Consider the following 25,798-nt stretch of genomic DNA (forward strand, 5'->3'; position numbering starts at 1 on the left):
ATAACTTCGAGACGCTAGCGCATCGAGACCCGCACTAAAGAAGGCATCCCTGTCGGAGACCTCTTTCGTGGCGCATAGCGCCATTCCACTAGCTTTACAATCAGCGGTGGCTACTTCACGGTAGAACGTTCGTCGGCCATGCTGCTCAATAAGTTTTCTGCCGGGCTCTGCTGGCCGCTGACACCGCGTGCGTGTTACCATGCATCCCCAAAAATTGGCTAGTGCCACATCAAGATATAATTTCTGCAAAACAAAAAACGCAACAACTCTTGTATAGGGACGGTAAATAAAATTCGCAGTGCGTGGGCAACGATACAATTCTCACAAACAATGACGCGTTTAGGGGGCCCCGCACCATGTTTGGGCAATGCAATCAGATTAACGCAGTGATAAAGGCATCTTCGAAGTATGCGAAAACAGCTGGAAACTCAAACGAAAACCCTTGAGCCTTTTTTTTTTCGTGGGAGCCGCATGCCGTGCGGGATACCCAGAAGAATCATGAACGCCTCTGTAAGGCGTTCAAGCTGTAAGGTCAGCGTTTATGGCACATGACTTGGGTAAATCATCTGATGCACAAGGCGCATAACCTCCACTCGAAATGCACCGCATTGGGTAAAACAAAGACAGACAGAAAGAATAACAAAACGAACCCAGAAAGAAACATACAAACAAGCAAGCAAGCAAACACATACAAACAGAAATGGGGGAGGATGCTTTGGCGAGAACGCAGGGAAGGAATGTCGCTTGCGGACGCTGGTCAGTGCAAAGGGAGAGAGCATTGGTGTTGGCAGGTGTGGCGAGATGGACTTGTTGGTTCATCTTGAATAGCAGTAGTTGAGCGCTTGGTAAAGGACGAGGACAAAGAAAGGAGACACACAGACACACTTGCGCTACTCACAATGAAGTTGTTGACACAGCCGAACAAGAGAGTGCCCGGAATGCACGTCACCAACCTCGTCAACCACATTGCTACCGTGGGACGTGATGACATGATAGAGCGTACAAACAAGAAAAAATTAAATTTAGTTACACATGCGCAAAAAATCCAATTCCTTGTTGAGTCTTGCTGACCCAGGAACCACTGTGACAGTCAATCTGCTCACTCAATTATTAAACGGGCGATTTCAATTGCTGCTTTCTACGATCTGCGTTTTGCCGAAGAGGGAGACACACCCACAAGCCTGGCAATGAATAGCTAGAAAAGCATCTGAAGGCGTTTTGTTAACTTTTAATTATACTCCTTAAGCCGTTCGTTCACGCACAATCCCGTTTGCCCAACGTAACACCGGCTGCATTTCAACAGATTGCGATAGACGACACTTGATTTGCACTCCATGAACTTATTTTTCAGCTGCATTTTGCAACTTTCCTTTACTTTCTCAGTCGTATCACTTCTCCTACACAATTTACCAGCTTGCTAGGTGCTGAGAACGCAACATGTACATTGTCCCGAGCAGAGTTTCTTTGATTGTGTGGTAAGGAAGCTGGCCTCCGGGCCGCATGGCGAGACGGCATTTCACTTCCTCTAATCTCCTCCAATAATAAAACAAGCCGAAAGCATTTTGCGCTAAACGCTCCCGAGACAAGTTTTAGTGCACAACATAAGTTTCTGGTGGGGCCTGACGAGGGTTCTATGAGAACCACTCGGCAGATACAGTGGTGCATAAAAGCTATCTGCTTACTTTTACAGCCGTATCCTATTAAAGCTGTCCTCTTTCGTCGACGCCATCTGACCCCGCCATGAACACCAAACAAGGTAACAAACAGAGCGAGAGCGAAGGGCCGTAGTAAAGTGTTGCAATGTGACCGCGGCATGCAGCGTCTATGCAGCCGAACTTTCAATCTCCACATCGAAATTGTTCGCTGCCGCCAGCTCCCGACCGTCTCGCCGCCGCTATGATTAGGTTTCAGCGATTTACAGCGAAGCTGTTAAGGGCTCAGTCTTCGGTGGTCGTGTCCGGATGTAAAAAAAAATGTCGCAGTTTCGCCCGAAAGGCGAAGCATCGATTGCGATAGCAAATTAGTAGAGAGCTATTCGGAGTATGGATAGTAGTTTTATCGGCTGCATAAACTTGGACACATTGACTCATTAACTGAATTAACAATCGTGGTGTCAGCGCGCACAAGCAAACATGAATAGATCACACTGAATGACTGCAACCAACGACTGTCAAAACGCTGGCAGCAAGAGCAGGTTCGCGCGGTCTATCGCTTCAACGGAAACTGAGCGGCGAATGCACAGCGTATACAAGGGTCAGAGCCGTGTGGAGATAAGAGACGATGCGGGCGACCGACACCGCCGGGCAAAGGGCAGATGAGAAGTTGTTGGCATCGGAGAAGCTGCCCCCCCTCCCCCCTCTTCCCGTTTCTTGCTTTCGCGTGGGAGATTGAGTGGCAAGATACGTCTTTGGTGCCGGAGCACAGCGCCGCCCGCCTCCCTCCCTGCCATACCGCCACGGCCTTTCGCGTGACGGTTGTGTTTGCTTTCCACCGTGCTTTCGCTCTCCGTGATAGCGCGCGGGGGAGTTCGGGGAGTTCGCCCTCCGTGATAGCGTGCGTCCCCCGCGCGCGTTTGCTCGCGCATACGGCGCGCGGCGACGATTTTATCACCCTTGGAATCTATACGGAAGCTCACGGCGACGGCGACGACGACGGCGACGCCGACGGCAGAAATCCGGTTGAAGTGTCCATTTAATTGCTATCGCAATAAAAAAAAACTCATTGGCCGTATTCTGTATATGCGAGCGAAAGCGCCTGAGGGATGCGCGCTTTCACGAGGAGCGAACGCACGGCGGAAAGCAAACGCCACTTGTTCCGTCGCGCGAAAGGCCGAAGGGGGACGGGAGGGAGGGAGGGGAGGCGACGTTTAGCTGCGGCACCAAATGCGTATCTTGCGACCGGGCGCAAGGGCAACTGGCGACTCAATCTCCCACGCGAAAGGAATGCAGCGGGAAGACAGCGCGGGAGGGAGGGGTTGCGGCTTTTGCTCTGCGAGCAACTTGTACTTCATGCGGCGCCAGGCAGTCGCGCGCACCGTATCTTGAAAGCTATCTGCAACACGGCTCCTACCTTTGTATGCGCTGTGCTTTCGCCGCTCACTTTTGTTGAAGCGATAGACCGCATGAACATTCGCTCGCTGCTGCTGGCGCCCTTGCTCACGCCTTCGTTTTGACAGCGGTTGTGGCGGTCGCACAAACAACGCGCAGAAATGTTGTCGACGGCGGCGTCGTTTTGCCCGCGTTCGCACCGAATGCGCGCGGCGTTGGTGACGTATTTATGGTGAACGTGCTGTACACCCTATGGCTGTGTACCGTAGCGACCATAAGGCCATGGTTTCTGTGGTCACTAAATAAATGAAAAGCACCGGATCATATAATTTCTCATTTTTAATACTTAAAATAACCAATTACACAATCACATCTTAATAGTCATAATTGGAAATACATAATTCTCACCATAGTACAGCTTCGCTGGTCTTCCATCTCCACTAAAGTGGAAGGGCTGACAGTTGTTTCCTTTATATTTTCCCAAAACAGTTTACTTTTTTCCGGTGCTATTTCCACCCGAAAATTGGATTCTCAGCTGATTTTTTTTCTGTTATTCGCAGAGAGCTTGCTAGCTGTTCCTTGTTTGTTTTATTTTTAGAGCGAAGCTACTCATGGCTAGGTTTCCGTGCATTTTAGTTCTGCGTAAACAAACACTCAGGTCTCGCGCGAAGGCACGCGTGCCACTGCTCGCGCGTACGTCGTCGCCTTTTTCCAAAGCTGACTCGCCGGCAGCCCTCAGGTGTGCATTTTGAGTAGATTAGTTATAAATGGGCACCACTTTCAAGATCAATAGGCTCCCAGGCCATGACTATGTTCGCACCGCCCTCTTTTTGTCGGCGTTCCCAGCGCTTGCGTTCCTAGTTTCCTTTCCTTCGCTCTCCCGTGGTGGCGGTGACATCGAAACGTCACGGGTGTCTAGTTTCCTCCGGCTCCTCGGGGCGACGGTACCATCATCCACGCGAATTTAAATGAAAAACCTGAAAGACAACTTGCTGTTCCCCATTTTGATTTTCACTTCCCTTCTGTCGTCGTAATGGGGAGGCCGCGTAATGCCCGGACTCCTCAGGAGCAACGCGCCTACGTGCTAAACAGCTTCTGGTGATCCACCTTCACAGAGTGGAATAACTCATGATTTTGTAGCAATGCCTGCCGCTCACTTCTATGCCACTCTTATCCTCCATCGTTTACAGCCGCCTGGTCCGGTTGATTACGCGGGACCAGCTTCGCTCTTGCTGCTGACGAAGCGCATAAAGCGCGAAAAGAAATATCACAGGAAAAGACATCGCCAGAAAGTTGCGGCCCATGGTACTCCAGCTTCCAGTTCCTGTCGGTGACCAACATGGTAAATAAGAATAAATGGTCGACGTTTTACTTCCGTCCTCCAGTGGTTGCTCCATCTTTGGATATACCCGGTATTCACAAGGAGGAGGCTATCTTGCCGATCTTTCCACGGCTACGAGCTTAGTCAGCAGGCCCAGCCGCATAGTTGGCCGTATAGCTATATGCACTGGTACCGAGCAATAACTTAAGCACAAAGAGGTTGCCCAACATCGTATTCTACCGCTCCCAAGAACCGGTGAACAGTACCAGGAGCACATGTTGATCTTAAATGGCCGCGACTACCCAAATTAAGGTCCTGTATACATCGACCGTGGCAAACGCCGCACGGGACGTCTAGGAAATCGCATTCTCTATTATCACACCCACTCACAAATGCTCCACGACTACAGGCAACACGGTAACAGTGGCACTTTCTCCCGACGCTGTACCTGTTCGCCTAGTTGATGAATTCCTTATTGGTAAGAGTCTTCACCTCCGAAAAAGAATTAAAGTTCGGGGCATGCACTCAGGGCAGCAGAGCATAATTCTCCAGCGCATAACCAGTAGTCTGCTTCCTCTGCCTATGCATGTCAGTTAAATCGATCATATCTCCCCATATATTTGCTAGGTTTCATGCATGAGTGCATAAAGCCACTCAGCCGCGCAGATTTCTTTTTGCACATCCAGTATCATAGTGTACACAGAGCACGGTGATGGAATAGGAGAGGTGGCCAGACGGCGCCGCTCCGCCAATCCGCCGGGCATTACACGATGGCTCTCGAGTTGCCGCCGCTTTGCGTAAGGTAGCAGCAGGTTTATTCTGGGCTCAATACTCCCCTCCGCCGCACTTGAAAGTGCGTAACCGGCGGGTGTCGCTAGCATTCACACACTATTTTTACGTCTCTGACTTTTGAGAAAGAGCTTCGCGTAGTAGTGCCGTACACCAGAGAGGTCTTCAAAAGAGAGGTTTAGCTTGTCCGGTAATCAGGTAAACGGGGGCGGACCGGGCGTTGGGGCGTTTTGGCGGAACCGCAAATGTGAGCGGCCTGTATGGTGCTGACACCTGGTGGCGCAGAGCTCGAACAGATAAAAACAGATAATATTGCAGTAACCAAGTGTATTTACTTCGCTGCTGGTATACATTTCTGGCAGCAACACGATTACGCCTCTGGCGAAAACTTGCACCAGCAGCAACATGTGTGAATGATGTGTGAAACGAGCATATTTTTGATATGTTCACGATCAAGTGCATCTGTTTCTGCTTGCTCACTACAATATTATTAAAATGCTTTATTAGCACGTACAACCATGCAGACATAGTATCTACTGTCCTCCCACAACTACTATTGGCGTGTTAACCAATATATAATATATTAATATATATTATATTATATATATCTATATATATATAGGGTGTTTTCAGCGACCACTTTCAAAATTTATTTAAGGTTGCTGTGGCAGATAGCCCAATTCCTATAGTTCATGAGCTGGTCTACTCGAAGAGGCGGACATTACTGCCCAAGAAATGGAAATGCATAATCGAATACTAACAGAAATCACTAATAAGTTTGTAACTAATACTGATGGCCTATATGCCATTTACAATTGTCGCCGGGAGTTCGCAAGGCGGATCCACTTGGATCAAATTCTCGGATGACACCAGTTTCGAGATATTGATTCCCGAACTTTGCGGAGAAATACATTGGCGTTCCAGTTAATTTTGTGCTTCAATGCAAAAAGCGACGTTTACTTAAGAACCTAACTGGAACGCCAATGCATTTCTCCGCAAAGTTCGGGAATAATATCTGGAAACTGGTGTCATCCCGAGAATTTGTTCCAAGTGGATCCGCCTTGCGAACTCCACGGCTACATTTGTAAATTGCAATATGGGCCATCAGGTAATTAGTTAAAAACTTAATTAGTGAATTTCTGTTAATATGCGATTATGCATTTCAATTTTTTGTGCACGTAATGTCCGGCCTCTTCGTGTAGACCAGCTCATGAACTAGAATTGTGCTATCTGCCACAGGCAACCTTAACAATTCTTGAAAGTGTTCACTGAAACACCCTGTTATAATATCTATATATATATATATATATATTGTTACGAATGATCGATGTTTATTCACAGGTGAAGACTAGGATGGATGAGAGGTCGCCACGATGTCGCCACCGAAGTGTAGCCATGGATGCTGCTGAGTGCTTCGTTCCCCTCCTCTTCTATCTCCTCTTTGCCACGTTACAATATATATATATATATATCTATATATATATATATATATATATATGTGTGTGTGTGTGCGTGTGTGTGTGTGTTGTGAACGAGAAGAAAGGCAACCGAGGGGCCCCATCTTTTTTAATCCTATCGTATGAAGCCAACAACCAACGACACCACGGACAAACACTGTACTTACTAATAGAATTAATGAAATGATAAATTAATGGAAATGAAAATGGATGACTAAACAACCGGCCACAGGTGGGGAACGATCCCATGTATTCGCATTACGCGTGCGATGCTCTTATCATTGAGCTACCGCGACGCCGTTTTCCCATCCAGTTAATGGGGTATTTATCCCTGGGAGTGTTAGCCAGCGCCACGCCACCACTCACAAACCTAGCCGGTGGATGTGGAACATCCTTTCTGCCGCAGGCGTCATGAGTACGTGATCTTTTTTTGGGTGAAGGCAAACGGTCAACTAAATCCACATATGCTACCTGAAGGCATCAATGTTGCCGGATTTAGAGCCCTCGTTAGGTAATGAACGAGAAGAAAGAGAACCGAGCGGCCCGATTTTTTATTAATCATAAGAAGCCAGCAAACAATGACACCAAGGACAACATAAGGGAACTTACTTGTACTTACTAATGGAAGTAAAGAAATTGTAAATGCATGAAAATAAACATGGATGTAAACAAATGGCCGCAGGTGGGGAACGATCCCACGTTTTCGCATTACAAGTGAGATGCTCTGACCAATTGAGCTACCGCGGCGCCGTTTTTCCATCCACTTTCTTGGCTATTTATGTTTTACTACTATAACTAACCCTGGGAGTGTTAGCCAGCGCCAGCACTCACAAATTTTGGCGGCGGATGTGGGATATTTTTCTGCCCCAGGCGTCACGAGTACGTGATCTTTTTGAGTGAAGGAAACTCGTCAATAAACCCATATATGCTACCTCAAGGCATCAATGTTGCCGGATTCGAGACCATCGATACGTAATAAACGAGAAGAAAGGGAACCGAGGGGCCTGATTTTTAGTTATATCATAACAAGCCAACACACACACACACACACACACACCAAACCACACACACACACACACAGACACACACACAACACCACACACACACACACACACACACACACACACACACGCACGCACGCACCACACACACACACGCACGCACGCACGCACGCACGCACGCACGCACACACACACACACACACACACCCACACAAACACACGCACACACACCACACACACACACACCAATATATATATATATATATATATATATATATATTATATATATATAGTATATATATATATATATAATATACCTATATATTGTTGCAGAAGAAAGCAGGCCCACGAGTGTAGAGGGATGTATATTATCATATGGCCGCCTATTAATGGGGCTGGCGTCACCGGTTGATGCGATGCGTGACAACAGATGTCTGACCAAGTGGACGGTCGTCCAAATCAAAGATATTTCGATAAGATGACAGGAGGTGACGAAGAGCTGTTGTTTGCTCGGAAGGAAGGTCGGAAGGTCAGGGGCGATCATCTTACAAACATCGTCCGCAGGCGTCGAGCACGAAGGAATGGGTGACAAAGGTGCGTTGGTACTCAGGAAGGATTCGGAGGCCAAAGAAGAAATCTCAAATTCATCCAAAGGAGTGATAAGTGCGACGGCAATGCCGTGGCAGCACATGCGTCGAAAATCCAAATTGAGGATGGGCACCCGAGCGCAGTTTTCGAGGATCCGGATTAAGGTGCTCGGTAGGGCAATATTTCGTGACAAAACCACGTCAGTAAGCGGAGACACGACGTACTCGCGCGACATCAGGTACGGGAGGACAGGGCGTCAGGAGGACATTGGTAGCCGCCTGTGGAGACAGCCGTAAAACTCAGCAGAACATAAGCGGGGTGAAGCACAAGTTGTTGCGTCTGCGTCGGCAGGAAGCGCCAGATCCAGCTGTACAACACCTGCGGAGCAGTCAATTTGGGCAGAGTTTTCGAAAGGAAGTCGAGGCCGAGAATTAGGTCGTGGGGACAGTGCTCGAGGACGATAAATAAAACAACGCTATAATGGCCCGCAATGGTCACACGTGCTGTGCACATTCCAAGAACAGGTGAAGTACCCCATCGGCGACTCGCACAGTGCACGGTACGGCGGGAGTCAGAACCTTTTTGAGCCTTCGGCGGAGCAGCGCTCATAACTGAAAGCTGCGCTCCTGTGTCAACGAGAGATGTGACAGGAACACCATCAACTTCAATGTCAAGTAGGTTTCCACGTGTAGGCAGGGTCAACAGAGGATTTGTGGCCGGGTCGGAGTTGCAGCTTCACTTCCGGGAGCTGCACCGCCTAGTTTCCCGAAGGGAAGCGAGCGGTTGCAGATGGGGACGAAGAGCGGTGAACGAGAGGCGAACGGGACCGACGGCCTTGCGGAGACGGGAGCGGCTGGATCTTGGTGGAGCACTGTCGGCGTTGATGTTCCGAGGCGGCGTGTAGGGCGAGAAAGTGCGATTGTCTGGTACTTGGCGGTAGTGACTCGGAGACGACCACCGAGGAGACGACGACCAGCGATTACGGCAATGACGGGCGATGTGTCCAATACCAGAACAATTAAACAGATGGGTCTGTCATCCGGTGTGCGCCAGTCAGCGGGGTTGCGGCGGAGTGGCGGGAAGCTTTGCGTCTGGGAGCGAGCGGCCGGAGAAATCTGGTAGCTGTTCGTATGGCGGACCGAGCAGAGAGATGGAATGCCGAAACTCGCTATTTCTTCACGAACGACCGCTTGTATAAGCGAGATAGCGGGCACACTTTCCTGACAGTCGAAAAGAATTGGAGCCGAAGCCATGGCATCAAGCTCACGGCGAACGATACGCGTTAGATCTTCTGATCCTGTCGGCTGAACGAACCGCGGCGGGTCTGCGCACGAAGATGTCGCGGCGGTATTGGGCAGCCTGTCGAAATGTTGAGGGACGCGTCGGCCTTTCGCTTGTTCGAAGCGCCGGCACTCCTTTATAATTGCATCCACAGTGGCACAATCCTTACACATCAGGAGATTGAAGGCGTCGTCTGCAATACCTTTTAGTATGTGACCAATCTTGTCCGTCTCGGTCATGGATTATCAGCATTGCGGCAGAGAGCCAGCACATCCTGTGTGTACACGACATAGGATTCTGTGGACGTCTGAGCGCGGCATGCAAGTTCATTTTTTGCTGCCAACTGACGACCGACAGGTCTGCCAAACAGGTCACGCATTTTTCTTTGCAGACATCCCAGCTTGTTAGGTCAGCTTCATGCGTATCGTACCATTGCTTCGCAGTTCCTTTCAGATAAAATGAGATTTGCTAGCATCATTGTTGGACCCCACCTGTTGTTGTCGCACACTCGTTCGTACATCGCAAGCCAGTCCTCGACGTCGGTGTGTCCGTGCCACAAAATGTCCCCGGGTCCCGCAGATGAGTGGGACCGTTGGCATGGACTGCTGAGGCGTTGTCGGTGGTGTCGGTTGATCTGCCATTGTGGCAGCAGGTAGATGACGTCCACTGCGAAGTTCCGTGATTGTACCCAGAACCTCCACCAAAATGTTGCAGGAAGAAAGCAGGCCCACGAGTGTAGAAGGATGTATATTTACAAGCGGAGAAATATGGCGTTCAGGCAACGGCCAGAGACTTCGTCTTCCTCTCGTTCGCGTCACCTTCTGCTTTCCCTTCACCGTAACAATATATATATATATTACGAAAGACGAATGGGAACCGAGGGGCTCGATTTTTAGTTATCATATCATAAGAAGCCACATACACCACACACACACACACATATATATATATATATATATATATATATATATATATATATATATATATATACGAAAGACGAATGGGAACCGAGGGGCTCGATTTTATTAGTCATAACCACATTAAGCCCACAGACAACGAAGCCAAGTAAAGCATCGCGTAAACTAAGTGTAGTTGAAATTAGAATTCCGAAAATAATGAATAAAACGGAATGAAAGTGGACGAAAAGATAACTTGTCGTCGGAGGGAGCCGAACCCGCAACCTCCGCATTACGCGTGCGTTGCACTACCAATTGTTAGGCGTCTTGCGGCATAGCGATGGTAGTGCACGGGATCGCAGCTCCAGGGGCATCGAATGCGTTTTGGAGCGGTTTTCAAGGTACAGCACTCTCCAGCAATTTATAACGGTGTTTATTGGACGGCACTTGAAGCAGCGCAAGGGCGACAGTCCAAAAAGCGCAGCACGTATTCTCACCACGAGCGGCGCTCGAGAGCCGAAGAAATGACCCACTAGAAGGCGCTGGAGTGGACGACCCACTTAGCCAGCGCTAAGTGGGTACTCTGGTACTCTGGGAGTACTCTGATACTCGTCGGCTTCACTCTGACGAGTGAAGCCGACGGGAGCGGACGTGTCGAGTTGAGGTGCCGTTTCAGCACAGCAGGAGCAGCGTGCCAAAGAGATAAGTTTTCTATTTATATTTCCTCTGTTTTTTTAGGAGAGTTAGCCTAGCCAAGCAAATATTTATAAATTATTTTCATGCTTTTTCACTTTCTTGGTCTTCTCGCTTAGGTAAAAGTAGGTAACAATTGTTCTCTTTTTTTTTCTTTTTCACATCCACGCCTTGTTAGTACGAGATGATGGTTGGTACTCGGGGAAACCCACGCGTTCGTTGTTCTGAGTGCGAGCGTTCCTACGCGTTGGAAGAAACGCGGTTTAAGTCAGCACGCGAAGCGAACGGTGCAGATTTTATCTGTAGGATGTGTGTGCTAGGGTCGGGGCTAGACCGTCTCGAGCAAGAGAAAGATAAGCTAGCTAGAAAGCGGGTTGGAAAGCTTGAAAAGGAACTTAAAAGTGAACAGAAACAGAGGGAGGGGGTAGAAGAAAAGCTAGTTAGCGTAGAAATGCAGCTGAAGGCCACCATTCAGCAAAGCAAGGGTGAACCCATCGAGGCGAGCACCGTGAATGGAGCTGGCTCCGATGCGAGTGCAGAGACAGCCGAACCCCCACGCCTGGAAGCAGTGGCGAAACCGTCAGTGATAGTATAGTGTGGGCGGAGTGATTGACGTACTGCACGGACGAGGCAGGGATCACGAAGCAAATAGCCAACGGGGTCACCGACCTGGGGAATGTTTCAAAGGAAGTGGAAATCGCGGTGTGCACGGTGCAAGATGTTGAAAGGCAGGCTATGAAATTAAAAGGGCAATTCTTGCAGTAAACAGGGAATTTGGACTCTAGCTAAAGCAATGAATTTTACGGTCATTGACATCAACCGAGAAGTGCACCGAGCAGGCCGCGAAGGCGCTTTTGTGCGTGACGGGATACATTTTAGCGAATGGGTAGCAACACCGGTCGGACGTCGATTCGCAGGGCGATCTGTAGCCTTTTTAGGCGGGCGCCAGGCAATCAGAAGCAGGATTAAGTATTGAACGTAGCGAAACATCAGTGAAGGGGAGAATTAGACGACCAGGAGTCAGGAAAAGACGCAGAAAGAATAATAATAGAGAAGGTAAAATTTGCTACATTACATGCAGGGTGGTCGCAAGCAGGAAAAATGGCTGGAAATTCAAACGCAGCTGATTGATGAAGCGATTAGCGTGTACGCCTTGACCGAAACGCATCTAAGAGACTTGGAGCCCGCCGTTATTGACAATTTTGTATGGGAAGGGTGCAACAGAATGACCGGGTCAAGGAAAGGCGGAGGCGTAGGCGTTCTTAGGCGAGGTCTGAAGTGGCAAAGGGTAAACGAGACATGTAAAGAGCATTTATGGATTAGCGGCACATGGCAAGATAAAAAGACGTGGCTGGGAGTAGCTTACCTATGGACAGGTAGTGATAGCAGAGAAAAAAATAAGGAATTGGTTGGTTGCATTAGAAGCGATATTGCATTAGAAACATGGCGACACTCTCGAAACGAGAGTGTCGCCATGTTTGCGGAGGACATGACCTGCCTGTTCTGCCGCGCTGACCCAGAGATGCAGGAAGCAAAGAAAATCCGCCATCTGATGCGAGGCGTCAAACAACAGCTTTCGCCGGTCGTCTTCGCAACCCGCCGACAACCGTTGCGGAATTCATCTCGGAGGCTACGTCCATCAAACGAGCAGTGCAACAACGTTGCCGACCCTACGATCGCACAAACAACGCCTCGAGCAACGTTTCTGCTCTGGCTGCCGGCAATGAGTGTTCGCTTCGTGAGCTCATCCGGAGGTCGTTCGTGAAGAGATTCGCAGCCTCCTTGTGACTCCACAGGAGTCAGTCGGGGCTTCTGTAGCAGAAGTTGTGCGGCAAGAAATCAGGCAGGCATTCTCGTTACCCGAATTCCTACCGGACCAACGGTCTGTGAGCTAAACATCGGCTGTTAGTCGTCCTCCTCCACAACTCATCAGCCTACAACTCATCACCAATGGCTCGTCCTTTCAACGAGCCGCCATCCCCGCCGTACCACGCGCAGCCACTGACCGCGCAACCTAGTGTACCTGTGGAATATTCGGCCTACTTCCCTCCGCAGGCAACTGCAGCTTGGCCACAGAAGACACCCGCAAGTCGACCACTTGTGGGCGTCCGTCGCACCGTCGACCGCCGTCCTTTGTGCTTTCATTGTGGAGAAGCCGGCCACATTTACCGTTTTTGCCCGTATGGTGACCGCGGATACCAGAGCTTTCTACCCTCTTTCCCTCGAGTTCGCTTCGAAAACAGGCGCTACAATGACGACATTACTTCAGAAGGACATAATTTATTCGTCGAACCCGCTTTCCTTCGCCTGCACCGAGCTCTTCGCCGCAAGGTCGCAGTTACGCCGATGTAGTCAGGGGCGGCAGGTCCCCTAGTCCTCGTCGGGGAAACTAACAGGAGCGACCTATGGGGGGAGGTTTCCGACCGTCGAAATGCTACAACACCGCCACCACTATGTGTGCAATCGAACAATATGTCTCTTCGGATCCCAAGGGAAATCGTAAGTGCCGACCTCGCTATTTTCTTAGATGGACACCCAGTAACCGCGTTAGTAGATACTGAGACCGATTTCTCGATAATCAGCCAGAAACTAGCCGATAGCCTTAATAAAGTCAAACATCATGGACTGTACCCCACATGAGAACGGCGGGAGGTCAATTGATAACCCCAACAGGCAAATGCACGGCCAGAGTTGATATCGGTAGCTCGACGTTTGTTTCCACTTTCGTTATCTTGCTGGAGTGCTGCAGAGATGTGATATTGGGAATGGATTTCCTGCATGAATACGGCGATATTATAACATTCCGGACAGGTCGGTCACGTTTTGGGTTAACGCAGATTCGGTCGTACCCTGTGACGATCAGCGCCGTGAGCACTTACGTATTTTCGATCATGATGTAACCATCCCGCCGCACTCAAGCGCTCTTGTGCCTGTAACATGCGACTCGCCAAGGTGTTCCAACATGATCGCCGAACAAATTCCTGCTCTGCTGTTTAGTCATGGCGTATCAGTTGCAAGAGGCGTAGTTGACATAACTCGCGGACAGACGGACGTCCTACTAACAAACTTTAGCCCTGAACGCCGGCATCTGACAAGAGGTATGGCAGTCGCATACGTGGAAGAGCTCAATGAGGTTACCGACTGCATGATTGTTGAACAAGACGATTCCGCCGGCCTACCGACCGTGCCTCTATCCGTTGATGTCGGCCCAACTTTGCTACCTACACAGAAAGAAAGACTCCTCGAGCTGATTGATTAGTTTCGGAACTGTTTCTCTTCGACGTCCAAATTTGGCCAAACGCCGCTGACCAAACACCGAATTATTACAGACGAAATGGCCAGACCCATGCGGCAAAACCCGTACCGGGTTGCAGCGCGAGAACGTGAAGCGATAGAAGACCAGGTGCAGAAAATGCTTCTAGATGACGTTATTCAGCCGTCAAAGAGTCCTTGGGCATCGCCGGTAGTGTTAGTCAAAAAGAAGGATGGCAACTTGCGCTTCTGCGTCGACTACCGCAAACTCAACCAGGTCACTAAAAAGGACGTTTACCCGCTGCGCCGCATAGACGATTCTCTCGATAGACTACGGCATGTACGTTATTTCTCGTCAATGGATCTAAGAAGCGGCTATTCGCAAATAGAAGTAGACGAAAGAGACCGCGAGAAAACAGCATTCGTGACACCTGATGGTCTATATGAATTTAGGGTACTTCCCTTCGGCTTATGCTCCGCGCCGGCAACATTTCAGCGGCCAATGGACACCGTTCTATCAGGAATCAAGTGGCAAACGTGCTTAGTTTATCTGGACGATGTGATTGTATTCTCTGCGACATTTGACGAGCACTTGAGGCGACTACGTGTTTTTTTCAAGCCATACGGTCCGATGGTCTTACGCTTAAGCCGGAAAAATGCCATTTTGGCTTCGAAGAGCTTCTTTTTCTAGGCCATGTTGTTAGTAATGAGGGAGTACGACCTGATCCGGAAAAGATAGCAGCCGTTGAACATTTTCCTGTGCCATCCGACAAAAAGGCAGTGAGACGATTTTTAGAGTTATGCGCATATTACCGGCGTTTTATGCAGAACTTTTCACGCATTGCATCGCCGCTGACACGCCTCACCAGAGAAGACGTAGCATTCGTATGGGATGAAGATCAGCAGAAAGCATTCGACGAGCTACGGCAACGCCTTCAAAACCCACCGGTCCTGGGACACTTTGATGAAGACGCCCCGACAGCGGTTCACACCGATGCCAGCAATATCGGCTTAGGAGCTGTACTTGTACAGTGGCAAGACGGCGCTGAAAAAGTGATAGCCTATGCAAGTAGAAGCCTTTCCCGCACAGAAGAAAGTATTCAAACTACAGAAAAAGGGTGCCCTGCGGTGGTTTGGGCGGTGATCAAATTTCGCCATATTTGCACGGCCGCTCGTTTGATGTTGTCAGTGACCACCACTTGTTGGTTGACGAACTTAAAAGACCCATCAGGAGATTGGCGCGCTGGAGCCTTAAAACTTCAAGAATTCGACATGGCTATTGTGTACAAGTGGGGAAAGCGGCATACGGAACCTGCAAGTGCAGACGATGACGACGCTACAGCTTGTTGCAGTTGTCAAACGGCTACGGTCGCACAGCAGCAACGCGAAGACCCAGAATTGGAGCCCATTATTAGCTTCTAAAGGGTCGCACTTCTACTCTGCCAAAACGTTTTGGAAGAGGACTTTCATCGTTTGCTTACGCAATGACGTCATCTATAAAGTGAAATTTTCTCCAAACGGAAGCCCTTAGCTCGTCGCCCCACACTCTCTCAGGAATGAAACATGCCATGATGAAGCAACATCCAGCCATTTGGGCTTCACACGACACTCTGCAGAGTGAGACAAAGGTATTATTGGCCAAGATGACGGCGATGTTCAGCAGTACGTCCAGACATGCCTTGATTGCCAGCGGCGGAAAGTGCCAGCCGTCAAACCTGCAGGCTTCCTCCATCCTATCGAAGTACCCAGAACTCCATTTGCACAAGTCGGAATGGATCTGCTAGGCCATTTCCAACTTCTGCTACGGGACACCGATGGATTATCGTAGCCGCGGACTATCTCACTCGCTACGCCGAAACTAAAGCTATACCGCGGGAACGGCCAGTGAAGCAGCTCGATTTTTTATAGAGAATGTCGTGCTGAGACATGGCGCCCCCACAGTAATAATTGACAGAGGAAATGCATTCACAGCCGAGCTATTGGGCACAGTTTTAAGACTTCGTGCACATTCATCGGCAAGCAACGGCGTACCATCCGCAAACGATGGACTCATGGAGCGCCTCAATATGACACTTGCGGATGCTTTGCATGTATGTTGATGTGGAGCATAAAAACTGGGATGAGATATTGCCGTATGTCATTTTGCATACAATACGACTCAGCAAAGAGAAAAGAGGATGACACCGTTCCGCCTTCTCCACGGTCGTGATGTCACAAGCATGCTCGACGCAATGTTGCCGCATGAACATGGATGCGATGGTGTCGAAACTGACGCTGAGTACATTACTCAGCGTGCTGAAGAAGCCCGAAAACTTGCACGCATGTGTATTCGTCGGCAGCAGGAGTACGATGGACGCTATAACCTTCGCCACCGAAAAGTCTCCTACGAGCCTGGAGAAAGAGTTGGGTCTGGACTCCTGTTCGCCGTCGTGGCCTTTCAGAGAACTATTGAGAAGGTACTTCGGCCCGTATAAAGTCATCCGACGTCTCTCTGACGTCAACTATGAAGTCGTCTCCGATAGCCCACATTCCTCAAGGCGTCGACGGCATACAGGAGTGTGCACGTCGTCCGGATGAAGCCTTATTTGTCCGAATGAAATCACTGCAGAATACGCGGAACCGATCCTGGCGTCGTCACGATAAAGCATCGGGACGTGCTTTCTTGGAAGGGAGGCTGTCAAGACCAAAGAAGACAACGAAGTGAGGACACGAGCACAAGCATGTCCCTCTCCGAAGAAGATAAAGTTGGTGCGGCCAATTCTTCTTGGGCCTTGAATATAGAGCTTGTGTTTGTTGTTGTGCCGTCGTCCTGTGTGCTGTTCTTCGCGTCCTGCGACATTATGCTTAAAATCGGATATATGGCGGCTTGGAAGTTAACCAAAGATCAGTAGGCCGGTTGGCTTTGGGAGCCCACGGTGATACCACAAATGAGGCAGTGCAATGTGACATGGGTTGGGCCTCTTTTGAAGTCAGAGAAGCACAGAGAAAAATTAGTTTTGAAGAAAGGCTCAGGAACATGATGAAAATAAATGGGCGGCTAAAGTGCACAGTATCTCTACATGAAAAGCGTGGACACAGAATGGAGGAAGAGATCAAGGAAGTTGACGACCAAGTATAGGATAATCGAAAACTGTAAATAGACAACCAGGAGTCATCAGAAAGAAAGTGAGAGAAATAGAGACCGTGAATTGGATGCAAAGAATGGAAACAAAAAGGACAATGGAGATTTACAAGAATGAGAAGAAAGAAATTAGAAAGAGAAAATCTGCACGATAACACAAAAGGCAGTGCCTTGCTATTTGAGGCTCGAGCCGGTTGCCTAAGGACGAAAACATATCGGAACAAATATTCGGAACTAGATGAGACATCTGTATGCTGCAGTAAAGATCCAGAAACCACTCAGCACATCCTGATGGAATGCGACGGGATCCACCCAGCGAGAACCGTAGGTAACGTGCAACTCCCAGAAGCGCTTGGGTTTAAAGTGGAAGGAAACATCAAACAGATGAGCCGTAGTGATCAGCAAGAGACGATTAGAGTACTGGTGGAAAAAAAGCAGGGAAAATATGGATACGACCTGATCTCTTAAAATCATAGGCAGCGGCACAAGGTAACTTTTGAAAAAAAAGAACAGAAGTATACAAAATGCTAGATAAAGACATTGTATAGTATACCTGATTAAATCAAGCAGGATAGGTAACTATTTGTCGCCGCCCCGTTTCAAAGGGGATGCCAATAAATCATCATCAGCATCATCATCATCGCTTCAGAGTTCCAGCGCTTCGCTACAATTGGGCGGCGCTACAACTGGAAGGCGCTACAACGCACGCGTAAGCGGAGGTTGCGGGTTCGGCTCCCGTCGGCGACAAGTTATCTTTGCGTCCACTTTCATTTCCCTTTTCTTCAATATTTTCTACATTCTATATATATATATATATATATATATATATATATACATCAGTGAAGTAGAGAGTAACCGGAGCCGGCACAGAAGTAGTTCAAAAAATAGAAGCACGTAGGAAAAACATAACAAGACATAACATAACATAACTAACGAGACTATATACTATATATATATATAATAATATATATTGTACTGAAGGGACTGGGCCATGGTGCTGGTGAAGGAAGAAGACAAGCAACGCTTGCTCGCCCGTTTCGCCATAGCTCCCTTTTGACTTGTTTCACTCTACCGTTCAAACGCCAGATCGAGTGCTGCTAGGCAAACATCCCCATTGCATCTGGTGGAGGCGCTGGGTTTCTCTTCCACATCCTGGAACTCCGCAGTCGGACGCTACCAAGAGCTCCTGCAATGAACGATCCCGGACCGTCCCAGGCTGCTGCTCCCGTACCCCCGACCATTTTGCCCTGGCGTCGTCCGGCAGCGCGATCCTGCTATCTTTAGCGGAGCAGAGGACCTCGACGTCGAGGACTGGCTCGCCGAATACGACCGTGTAAGCGCATATAATAAGTGGGCCGACCGCGACAAGCTCACTAATGTAGGCTTTTATTTGACGGGCGTGGCAAACCTCAGGTTCAGAAATCACGAAGCAGTTTTACCACCTGGTCCGCTTCACAAGCACTTTGACTGAGGTTTTAGGCCGTCCCGCCGTTCGCCGCCTTCGTGCTGAGCAGCGATTGCGTGGTCGCGTTCAACGCACTGACGAGAGCTTTACCAGCTACACTGAAGACGTGCTCTCGCTCTGCCGGCGCGTCAACTCATCCATGGACGAAGCTGACAAGATCAAGCACGTCTTGAAAGGCGTCGATGACCACGCCTTCCAGGTCCGTCAAAAGTCCCCAGACGGTTGCCGAAGTAATTCAGCTCTGTCAGCAGTACGACGAGCTGCGCAAGCAGCGTGCCACAACACGTTGTGCTGCTCAGCAGATACTGCGGATCTCGCTCCCTTGGGTTTCAGCCGCGACGCTGCCGACTTTTCTGCTTTATTGCCGCAAATAAAGCAGTTCATCCGCCAAGAAGTCGTGCGGCAACTGTCTCTGGCGACTAGCCCTCCTGAGCCGGTGACATCCTTGGCTCCTTCGCTTCGTCAGGTGCTTCAAACGCAAGTTGCTGAGGCGCTACCACCTGCCCCTCATCCGCAGCCCGTTGTTGGACCACTGACGTACGCTAACGTTGTTGCCCGGCATTATGTTCCTCCGGCTCCTGACGCCTACCGGACCACCGGAACTTTCCATGTGCCGCCACCACCTTCACGCCCGGTTCCCGTTCCTTACTCGGCCGCTGGAGCCCCTGTCGTCAACCCCTGGCGCACACCTGATAACCGGCCAATATGCTATTCCTGTGGTTTCCCGGGCCACGTAGCACGATTCTGCCGCCGTCGCAACTACTGTTTCCCTGACAGTGGGAGCGCCTCCGGCTACATGCCTGCTCGACTTCCGCATCATGATGTTCTAATCTTCCTCCGGACTCGTCTTCTAGTCGCCGCCCCTTCGATTCACGCCGGTCGCCTTCCCCACGTCGTCGATCCCTTTCCCCCATGGTTCGTCGACTCAGTCCTGCCCGCGAAGAAAACTAACAGTCGCAGTTCCCGAGGCAAGAACTGCGTTACGGCGAACATTTCAAGGCCTCATTTTTCTCCTGCGAATGAAATTGAACTGTCCGTCGATGGCGTCACCGTACACGCACTTATTGACACCGGGCCGCCGTTTCTGTTATTAGTGAAAAGTTTTGCCGCCATTTGAACAAAGTGACCACCCCACTTACTTATCTATCGCTGCGTACGGCAACATCGCATTGCATTCAGCCTTCAGCATCATGCACAGCTCAGGTCGTCATTCAGCCGATTTGTATGTTGTCGAATTTGTCGTTCTATCCCGTTCCTCGCACGTCATTCTTGGATGGAACTTCCTATGTCTGAACCAGCTGTTGTCGACTGCGCTCGTGCCGAACTTCGTTATCAGTGCCGAGCTTTGACCCTGACGACCACCATTCTACTAAAGTTGTTGCTGCCACGGAAATCGACATCGCACCTTTCTCACCGCTCTGGTCCCTGTCGTGTGAACTCTGTCGCGAACTCATCTGTTTTGTTTACGCCGTCAGCCTCTTGTGCGAGCCGTCGGAACCTTCTGCTTCCTTTTGCAATCGTCACTTTTTGCGGCGGTTCTGCTGCCCTTTACGTGTGCAATCCCCGCGTGCCCTTCATCCATACTCCGCGGTGAGTGCTTGGGGAGCTCTGAATATTTCGACTGCACCCTCCCAGCCACCATGTTTGACGATGCGGCACCACTTCCGCTTTGCGCCGTCACTCCTCCTGCGCACCGATGCCCCTGTGGACGTCTTTGCTCATGCCGTCGACTCGGCACTCACACCTATCCAGCACGAGGAAATTATCCAGCTCCTCCAGCGTTTCCGGGCCTCCTTCGAACTTGGCCACCGTCTTTGTTGTCGAGCGTCACAGTCGTTCACCATATCCGAAACCGGTCAACAAACCCCTTTGCGCCAGCGTCCGTATCGTGTGTCGGCCGCTGAACACCGTCTCATCGACAGCAGGGTTGACGACATGCTGCAGCGTGGCATCATCCAGCCCTCTAACATCCCTGGGCATCTCCGGTGTCCTCGTTAAAAGAAAGACGGCTCCATAAGGTTCTGCGTCGACTATCGCCGCCTTAACCGCATAAAGCGCAAAGATGTCTACCCTCTGCCGCGCATCGACGATGCCTTGGACAGCCTACAGGGTGCGGAATTCTTTTCTTCACTCGATCTGTGCTCCGGGTACTGGCAAGTGCCGATGGCAGAGGCCGATCGCCAAAAGACACCTCTGTAACACCTGATGACCTATATGAATTCACTGTCATGCCCTTTGGCCTCTGCAACGCGCCTGCCACTTTCGAAGGAATGATGGACACCATTCTCGAGGCCTGAAGTGGAACACGTGCCTTTGCTACTTAGATGACATTGTAGTTTTTTAACCGACTTTGCATCACACCTTAGCCACCTCGATCAAGTCCTTGCGTGCCTCCCACTCTGCAGGACTGCACCTAAATTTGAAAAAAATGCCACTTCGGTGCTCGCAAGCTTACTATCCTCGGGCATGTGGTCTCAAAAGACGGTATCCTCCCCGACCCTACGAAACTTAGTGCTGTATCCGCGTTCCCCAAACCAACTACCCTGAAAGAGCTTCGCAGCGTTCATCGGCTTATGCTCCTATTTCCGCCGCTTCGTCCGCAATTTTGCCTCCATAATCGCCCCCTTGACCGCTCTTCTTACCGGCCGTTCCGAGCTACCGGACTGGTCCCCGGCATGTAACGACGCATTTCAAGAACTGCGCCGCCTTCTCACTTCACCGCCAGTACTGCGCCACTTCGATCCCTCTGCTCCAACTGAGATTCACACGGACGCTAGTGGTGTCGGGCTAGGTGCTGTTTTTGCACAGCGTAAGAATGGCTTCGATGAGTACGTCGTAGCGTATGCCAGCCGCACCCTTACCAAAGCTGAGGCGAACTACTCCGTTACTGAAAAGGAATGTTTGACCATTATTTGGGCTATCGCAAAATTTCGACCTTACGTGTATGGGCGCCCTTTTGACATCGTTACCGACCATCATGCCCTATGCTGGTTGTCTTCACTCAAAGATCCAACTGGTCGGCTCGCTCGTTGGGCATTACGCTACAAGAATAGGACATCCGTGTTGTTTATCGCTCCGGCCGCAAGCATTCAGACGCAGACGCACTTTCCCGGTCACCCCTGTCACCTGATCCTATATCTGCTCGTCTATTCCGCCTGCGGTGCCTTCGCCCTCAACATTTCCGACATGCCATCAGAGCAACGCAAGGACCCATGGATCTGTTCGCTTCTCGACTTCCTGTCTAGCCGGTCGCCAGCGCCGATCTCTCGGACGCTCCGTCGCCAAGCCACGCACTTTATTATTCGCGATAACCCCTCTACCGCCGCAACTACAACTCCAGCGGTCGCAAGTGGTTGCTTGTTATTCCCCGACATCTCCGCTCCGACATCTGCGCCACGTTCCACGATGACCCACAATGCGGCCACGCTGGGGTATGGAGACATACTCTCGCCTCCAGGTTCGGTACTATGTCTGCTGAGATTATTCCTATGCTCGACTTGATATAATTCACAGTTGGGGATTGTTGGCGATTATTCCGCTAGTTACTGAGTAAGGCTAATGCTACTCCTCTTGTACCGTAATAACTCAACTTTCGTTTTTTTATTTGACATTTTATTTCAGTTGGCGTAGCAGACAGAATATTAAGTCTGATGCTGGGACAGAAGCTAAAGGCAGATGGTGCCTGAGGATGCCTCTGACCCTAATCAGTTCTGAGCGCTGCAGTTACAGATTATTGAGCGCTGTACAAGAGAAGATATACTACGCGAATTTTACACTGTCCTATAGACTACGAGAACGTACCACTTGTACAGCAGTACACACAAGTCACATAATGCATGACACTACCGAAACTTACACACAATATAAAGATGCATTGCACTTGGAAACTGTGAAAACCTCACATAATACATAACATTGATTCAATATCCAAAATAAAGGGATACTAGACAACATTTACAGTGTTTTTTCTGTGTTACAGAAGTTTGGTATTAGATCTGATTGTACTTTATACCAGAGGACAACAATGTCTCCAACATGGCGTTTAAATTCACGTGATGTACATTCAAAGTTTAGCATTCCTTCAAATTCGTTTAGGATGGCAGGTATTGATAGGGCATTGTTTTCCTTCCATAGTTCTTAATTTTTGTTCTATGTTGTTGGTGCCTAAAAAGAAATTGAATGTTTGCGGAGCCATTACTTTCATAAAGTTTCTTTTGGTGCATTTCTTGCAAAATGTTTAAATAATATAACTGGTCCGCCCTTGGGATACTATGTTTCTTGAACATAGGAGCTGTTTATAAGTCCTGTACGTTTCCATGAAAACATTCAAAGAAGCGGAAAATTTTTTTCTTGTAAGTGGTAAGTAGTGTAATTATGTTCCGTAGTGGTCCTGCACGCCAATAAACGGTATGTTAACTATGAGTGAAAGAGGGAAAAATTAATGTTTTTAGCCAGAAAGGCATGAGCTGAGATGTCTTCTACAGACATCCCAGACATCCAACTGTACGGGCTAGTTCCATACTTAAGTTATTTATGTGCACAGCTCAGGTCTTCGTTATACTGAATCCCGAGAAACTTTCGCTCTTGAACTTGATTTACTAAAGTGTCTTCAAATTTTACTCTAAGTTTGTTGTGTAATGGTTTATTGACAAGACGAAATATGACATATGTTGTTTTCTAGGAATTAACCGTAATATATTTCTTATTAACCAATTTGATACGTGTGCAAGGTAGGTATTTACAAAACATTCTATTGTCAGTAGATTATGTGAAGCGAAAGGATATTGGTGTCATCTGCATACATTATAACTTGAGCGGAACTGCACATCTTGACAATATAATTGATACAAATAAGAAATAATAATGGACCGAATATATATCCCTGTGGGACTCCTTTTAGCTTCGCAACCATCACACAGAGTCATTAGTTTTGACCAAGTGATACCGATCGTACAATAACTATTAAGAAGGACTAATGCAATACCCCGCACTCCGTATCTTGATATTTTCTTGAGCAATAAATTAAACTGTATAGAATCAAAATTTCCTCTGAATGTCTAAAAACAAACCTGGTGTATATTTTCTACTTTCCATGTTTTCAATTATTCTGTCTTTGATGTACCCAAGAGCCGGTTCAATCGACCGGTGCTTCCGAAAGCCATACTGGCACTGAGTTATTACTTGATGCCTTTCAAAATGAAGCTAATCTGCCATAAATAATGCTTTGCAGATATTGCAGGAAGTACTGTAGTTAGATAAGCCGTTTACGTCCCCACCTTTGTATACTGCAGTAACTTTAGGGATCTTCAATTGTTTCGGAAACACACGAGTAGTACTTGGCATAATAATAGCGATATCACTTTATTTAATATCTGCCAAGTTCGTCAACACCAGGAGCTACATTATGTTTAAGCTTGTTGATTATATTTGACATTTCACTTGGGTCAGTCGGTTGCAGGAAAAGAGATAGACTGAGCGCTGCACCCGCTGGCATTGTGCCATCGCAACGTTTACACTGGTGTTGATATAGGAACCTGCATCCACAAAATGTGTGTTTATTGCATTATCTAGTTATTTGCCACTGAGAGTTTCACCATTAACTACGAGTAGCGTAATTACATCGCAGGTTCTCTTTCTTGAAGTTACTGAGTTTACAGCCCCATATTCGACGTGGATTATTAATCACCCTAGAGAAGATTCTGGCAATAATGCTGTTTTGCTTTTTTTAAGTCGGTCGTTAAAGCATTACAGTACCTTAATTCTGCCAATGTAGCTGGATCTCGTGAACGAATAAAGTTGTGGTATAACCGTTTTTTATTTTGATAGCTTATAAAGCTGAGCATTAATCCATGGTTTTCGGAGTTCCTTTCTAGTACGAGAGGACAGCTTTAACACTGGAAATAGAACATAATACGAAGCGTAATAAAGAATAGAATTTCTCCCAAGCTACGTTTATATTATCTTCATTATGTATCTCACTCCCGTCAATCAGCTCAACTGGTATGAAAAAAATTATTTTTGTGTTTCAGGGTTTATGGCTCGTCGCCTTTGTCCTTCATTGTGATGTTTGATGTGGCGCTTTGAAACTGAAAAAGCAGAAACTGGCAATGATCACCTAGATCATACAAAAATATTCCACTGTTAACTTTCTGTGGATTAGCGTTTGTTATGCAGGCATAAAAATTGTGGCAATTTGCTGTGTAAGACTATTTGGTGCCTTATATAGTTTCGAACCCATATATTCCTAAGACTCGCATTGTTTTCTACTTAAGGATCATTGGAAGCTAAGTCATTATTGATGTCTCCCGTAATACGCAGGACGTTTAGAACACAGGGATGCCAACAGCCTCCATAAATTCTAAGAAGCGACCTTTGTGTCCCATCGGTGCCGGTAAAAAGTGATCACTACTATTTTCCCAAAAAGTAAGCGTCAACATTCAAAATCAGCGTTCATAGTTGAGAAATAATCTAGCAGCTCATAAGAAAACGTATCCCTAAAGTAGACAGCCAACCCTCCGCCCGCCCTTCTTTTGCTTACGACAGAGATGTTCAGATCGGTAGCCCGGGAATTGGGGTTTAGTGTCATCATCTGATAGCCATGTTTCAGTGAACATCACAATGTGAAACTCAACGGACAAAGAATGCAAAAAACAGCAATGTCATCTTCTTTTGGCGAATACTTTTGCAGTTTGCACGCATTGCAGAAAAGATTTCCTACAAAAATCACATGAAACATCCACTGTGTAGTATCTGCATTTGTCGTCTGGGTGCATGATCATGAAGAAAATAACAAAAAGCCATTAGTTCGCGTCAGTCTTTACCGTCGATTTTGCAAGTCTCCTTCATGAATAATATGAATAATGTCGGATCCTTCATCTTTGCGCACA

General features: G+C 48.4%; 1 non-coding gene across 1 annotated transcript; it reads right to left on the reverse strand.

Moving 5' to 3' along the window:
• Positions 1-7,288: 7,288 nt before the first annotated feature.
• On the reverse strand, positions 7,289-7,361 carry Trnat-ugu (transfer RNA threonine (anticodon UGU)). Its single transcript has one exon. It is a non-coding gene; the product is annotated as a tRNA-Thr (tRNA).
• Between the last annotated feature and the right edge of the window lie 18,437 nt (positions 7,362-25,798).

Source organism: Dermacentor silvarum, chromosome 8 (genome assembly GCF_013339745.2).
Source record: "Dermacentor silvarum isolate Dsil-2018 chromosome 8, BIME_Dsil_1.4, whole genome shotgun sequence".
Lineage (NCBI taxonomy): Eukaryota > Metazoa > Arthropoda > Arachnida > Ixodida > Ixodidae > Dermacentor > Dermacentor silvarum.